General features: G+C 40.7%; 2 pseudogenes; one reads left to right on the top strand and one right to left on the bottom strand.

Moving 5' to 3' along the window:
* Positions 1-1,340: 1,340 nt before the first annotated feature.
* Positions 1,341-1,459, bottom strand: LOC134936325 (5S ribosomal RNA; annotated as a pseudogene).
* Positions 1,460-3,210: 1,751 nt separating this feature from the next.
* LOC134958829 (5S ribosomal RNA) lies at positions 3,211-3,329 on the top strand (annotated as a pseudogene).
* The last annotated feature ends 2,503 nt before the right edge of the window (positions 3,330-5,832 follow it).

The following is a 5,832-nucleotide window of genomic DNA, read 5'->3' as shown; positions in this document are numbered from 1 at the left end:
ACATATAATCATATCTATCCGCTGCAATGTCCCACAACAACACAACAGGCCTCAAACTAACCCATACCTGATTCTGCTTGCTTCAATACCAAACATGATGTGTTTATCTGGTTCGGTTCGAATGATACACATCCATGACATTAATTCATTAGCCAATTCTAAATCTCCATGATGTCTGGTGCTGTTCATTATTATAACCATGTACTGTATGAAACAAGTGCCGAATCCATCTCTGTGCCATGTCCGAGCAAATGCGTGTGTTTCCATATATTGCTGTGCTCGCTGCGCATATTTGCAAGTATAGCGACTTATATGTGTGCAGTTTATATGGTCTCTCTATGTAATATTTTTGACTTTGACAGGCCGTTTAGATAGCTCGGTCTTAAGTGAGAAAGTGGTCATGCTCGGTTTAGAAGAGCCTGTTAACGGATAGTATGTCTCCCAGGAATATCGTATGTTAATGGGTATTAAGAGACTGATTGGTCAAAGACTGCTAAAAAAGAGAAGGATCGGAAGGAAAGATACAGAGAAAAGGTAATGAGGAAAACAAATTTATCAAAAAACCGTGCTCCAGTCAGAGGCTGTATTTAACCTACAGCATAGACAATTGCAATGTACAAAAAAGGGGAGCGACTGGGCACTGGGATATAGTCAATTATAGATATTATTGAAACCAAAGGCGGACAATTATTAGGAAAAGGGGGGATACCATCCTTAAGTAATAGTCCTTATTTGGTGGTGCGCCCAGAGCCAGGGAGTACAAGTACTAGCAGTGGGAGAAAAAGAAAGTTCTTGTGTGGGCGCACTCTTAGAAAAGGAAAAAGAAAATTCTTAAATAGAAAAAGATTATGTTAAAACATAAGTTTATTAATTAATTAAGAATAATTATCCTTCTACGATCCTAAGGAAAAATGCACAGAAAGTGCAAAGAGATTTTTACAAAATTATGTTAAAATGTTCTGGTCTGTAAATCATGAAGAAAAGATTTAGAAAGGTTGCAGACACTGTATAGTCTGACACCCGTTTCTCCTGACCAGTACAGATAATCTGTATTAATGGGACCCACGGAGGAGGTCGGTGTACATGTTTTATCATAGAAAGACTGATTACATTGGGTCAATACTATGCACTTTGTTAGTTACCCATGAAATCATATGGCATAAATTCAGATTGGATGTCTGGCTGTGCTCATGAGAAATAGATCCTCATGAAGGAGGATATAAAAAGAAATAAATAAAAATAAAAATAAAGAAAGAAAAATAAAGAGAGGCTGAAGAAAGTATAGATAGTGGTGATACTGCTGTTGGTGTCCACCCTTCAGAGGAAGGGGAATAGTTCCTATCCTACAACACCGGGTATTCCCAGGGAGTCTCCTCTCGTGGTACTAACCCAGCCCAACGCTGTTTAGCTTCCAAGATTGGACGAGATCGGGCACAAGAAGCGTGGTATGATAGTAGGAGGGATATCTACCAATGAGAGTGCACCTATATATGAAAGTATAAGATGATAGAAAAATAGAACAGGTAATAGGTGGATCTGCTTTCCACGTTAGGCAGAGTAAAATGACTGTCACACCGTGGCGCCGTGTACCCTGGATCGGAGATGAGAGTCCACTAGACAATAGTCAGTTAGGAAAATGAAGAAAAAAGTATATAGATGGAGTTAAATAACCATTCAATATTTAGGAAATATACAATGACGAAGAAAAAATCAAAGTGAGTTACAAAAACCAGAGACAAGCTGACTATGCAGTCTTTGTATGCATTCAATATTTGACAAAGATAAATAACCCGTGCGCGATTGAAAATGGGGATTGCAGCATCTGATAAAAATATTGTGTGAGGCTGATATAAAAAATCAGAAAGTAAGTGATCACAAGAATAAGCACTTATAATAAAGTATATTGCTTAAGGCCAATAGAATCCTGTAGTATCAAAAGTTAGGGATCACCCTCTAATCACCCAGACAGATGAACTGGGTTAAACACAAAGAGTCATTATTATTGTGTGTGTAGATACCTCCTAAGAGATATGTGAACATATCATGCATCAACAATGAGTGCCTATATTAGAAATTAAGCACATTATTAGCTTATGTTGAAAATAAGAACCTATATACACATCTAGTCAAAAAAATATAACGATTATTGATGTTGGCAAAAAAGCCAAAATACTCAAAAGATCAGACGCAGCAGGTAGATGATAAATAGAGAAGCCTCCATGCGCAGGTCCCGCTGTGGAATCCGTAGAAAACGCGTTTCGCCCGCGGGCTTGTTCACTTCCGGGATCTCACAGCTAATTGTGCATACAGGGTTTAAAAGGCCCTGTCGTATGTGTAGCAGCCAATCAGTTTCTAGGACAATGGTTGCGTGGGCGGGAATAGGGAGACTGACAACAAAAGTAACCACAGAATACGTGGTATGACTAGGTAAAGGGGATGCGCCTGTGGGGTGGGCGGGTTACGGAGCGTGATGACGCTCCGGAGGTATATGTCCTCTCATAGGTTGGAGGCGACGTCACTGAGGGGGATATGCCTATAAGGTGGGCGGGTTACGGAGCGTGATGACACTCCGGAGGTAAGCTAATAATGTGCTTAATTTCTAATATAGGCACTCATTGTTGATGCATGATATATTCATATATCTCTTAGGAGGTATCTACACACACAATAATAATGACTCTTTGTGTTTAACCCAGTTCATCTGTCTGGGTGATTAGAGGGTGATCCCTAACTTTTGATACTACAGGATTCTATTGGCCTTAAGCAATATACTTTATTATAAGTGCTTATTCTTGTGATCACTTACTTTCTGATTTTTTATATCAGCCTCACACAATATTTTTATCAGATGCAGCAATCCCCATTTTCAATCGCGCACGGGTTATTTATCTTTGTCAAATATTGAATGCATACAAAGACTGCATAGTCAGCTTGTCTCTGGTTTTTGTAACTCACTTTGATTTTTCTTCGTCATTGTATATTTCCTAAATATTGAATGGTTATTTAACTCCATCTATATACTTTTTTCTTCATTTTCCTAACTGACTATTGTCTAGTGGACTCTCATCTCCGATCCAGGGTACACGGCGCCACGGTGTGACAGTCATTTTACTCTGCCTAACGTGGAAAGCAGATCCACCTATTACCTGTTCTATTTTTCTATCATCTTATACTTTCATATATAGGTGCACTCTCATTGGTAGATATCCCTCCTACTATCATACCACGCTTCTTGTGCCCGATCTCGTCCGATCTTGGAAGCTAAACAGCGTTGGGCTGGGTTAGTACCACGAGAGGAGACTCCCTGGGAATACCCGGTGTTGTAGGATAGGAACTATTCCCCTTACTCTGAAGGGTGGACACCAACAGCAGTATCACCACTATCTATACTTTCTTCAGCCTCTCTTTATTTTTCTTTCTTTATTTTTATTTTTCTTTCTTTCTTTTTATATCCTCCTTCATGAGGATCTATTTCTCATGAGCACAGCCAGACATCCAATCTGAATTTATGCCATATGATTTCATGGGTAACTAACAAAGTGCATAGTATTGACCCAATGTAATCAGTCTTTCTATGATAAAACATGTACACCGACCTCCTCCGTGGGTCCCATTAATACAGATTATCTGTACTGGTCAGGAGAAACGGGTGTCAGACTATACAGTGTCTGCAACCTTTCTAAATCTTCTCTTCATGATTTACAGACCAGAACATTTTAACATAATTTTGTAAAAATCTCTTTGCACTTTCTGTGCATTTTTCCTTAGGATCGTAGAAGGATAATTATTCTTAATTAATTAATTAATAAACTTATGTTTTAACATAATCTTTTTCTATTTAAGAATTTTCTTTTTCCTTTTCTAAGAGTGCGCCCACACAAGAGCTTTCTTTTTCTCCCACTGCTAGCACTACTGATCCCAGCCAGCAACCAGCAGTGCATTGCATTAACTGTCTACAGAATTATTCTCCCGGTTAATCACCAGCTCCAGTTAACTCTCAGCTGATCTGGGCACCCAATCCTGGAGGGTGTGTTCTCACAGAGATTCATCCAATAATCACAGAGCAAGGGGTATAAACTCCAGTTCCTGGCTCATTCTCATCGCCTTGGACAACGAGTCACATTTGGTGTGTCAAGTCTCCAGTAGTTCCCCGTGTTCCAGTCTCCAGTGGTTCCCCGTGTTCCAGTCTCCAGTGGTGCCCCGTGTTCCAGTCTCCAGTGGTGCCCCGTGTTCCTGTCTCCAGTGGTTCCCCGTGTTCCTGTCTCCAGTGGTTCCTCTCATCATTTAATTCCATTCATCATTCTGCATTTCTCCTGCTTGTTCCAGACTCCAGCCACAGCCTGCCACAGTTCATCAGCAGTAAGAGACTCTCCTCAGGTGTTAATCATTGCCTGACTTGTGCACCTTATTACCAGCATTCCATTGTGTGCATTGCATCCAGCACTTAACAAGCATGCTGAGTTAGGACTGTCTCCTGCCTGTGCCTTGCTTGGCTAAAGAACTTTTATGTTACAGAGACTGTGTGCTTTTGCAAGTATTACTGGAGTTCTGTTTTCTAAGCCATTTACATTTATTTACCAAGTCATTCCACGTTTAATTATCAGAGACTGTGTGCTTTGCAAGTATTACCGCAGTTCTGTTTTCCAAACCTTTTGCATAATCAAGTTATTCCACGTTACCGGAATTTTGCGTTGTTTCAATTGTTATTTACAAATCCATTTACATCCAGCTACCAGGTTATTTCACATTTTGTTACCAGTGACTTTATTTTGCTTTAACCCATTTGCATCCAGTTATCAAGTTATTTTCACATTTTGTTGTCAGAGACTTTATTTGCTTTAAACCTTCTGCATTCAGCCATCAACTTATCACCAAGATATATCTGTGTTGCCTAAGACTTTTATCATTACCTTGGATTCAGTTACCGTTTATCATATCATTTCTGCTACTACCAATGCTACGTACCATCTATTATATTATTGTTCTGTGACTTTTGTGTTTATTAAACATTAGCGCATATGCGCAGGACTTTATTCAGTCTCCACGTTTCATACATCATTCCAACACTGACCCACTAGTGCCCCCTCCGGGAACAGACTAAATCAGAATCCTGACAACCTGACAGTTTGTCCAAGGCCCATGGACCCGGACGGTGGTCAGAGTGTGGGGTCAGGGTCACTCCAGAGTATGGTATCACGACTCAATGGCTACGAGGCTGCACAACAGCAAGTGATCCTGTTTCTACAGGGAATGTCTACCCGTTTGGATACCTTGCAGCAATCCCTTACAAGTTCTGTTGTTCCTCCGGTTCCAGTTCAAGTCACTCCTGCTCCAGTTATTCCAACTTCCCCTGCACAATTCGTTCCTGTAGATGGACCTCGCTCAAGTCAGCCCTATGGTACACCCTTCACAACTGATTCTCCTGAGAGGGCGACTTCCTCCTTTGCAAATTTCAGGACTCCTCTGTCTTCTGCTGTAAAACCTGAACTTATAAGCACTCTTTGTTATCTATTGGAACAACTTCAAAGTCTGCTATCAAGAATCATTCCAATCATACCAGAAATCCTAGGTGGTGCTTTAAAACACAGTGAAGAGTACTGTTCAATGTATTGAGACTAGTGCAACCTCCGTGTCAAGCTTCCTTCAAACTAAAGTCTCTTCTATGCAGAGAGAGGGCAGATTCCAGAACTACCCGCGCTCCAAACTCACGGAAGCTGAACGCCGGCATCGCAAGCAGCTTCACCTCTGCTTTTACTGTGGGAGTTCTAGTCATCTTATTAAGGACTGTTCCTTCCGCAACTCAAAAGTTGGTGACAGGTCCCAACATCAGTG

This window comes from Pseudophryne corroboree, chromosome 1, assembly GCF_028390025.1.
Source record: "Pseudophryne corroboree isolate aPseCor3 chromosome 1, aPseCor3.hap2, whole genome shotgun sequence".
Lineage (NCBI taxonomy): Eukaryota > Metazoa > Chordata > Amphibia > Anura > Myobatrachidae > Pseudophryne > Pseudophryne corroboree.
This window is presented reverse-complemented; position numbering and strand designations above follow the sequence as displayed.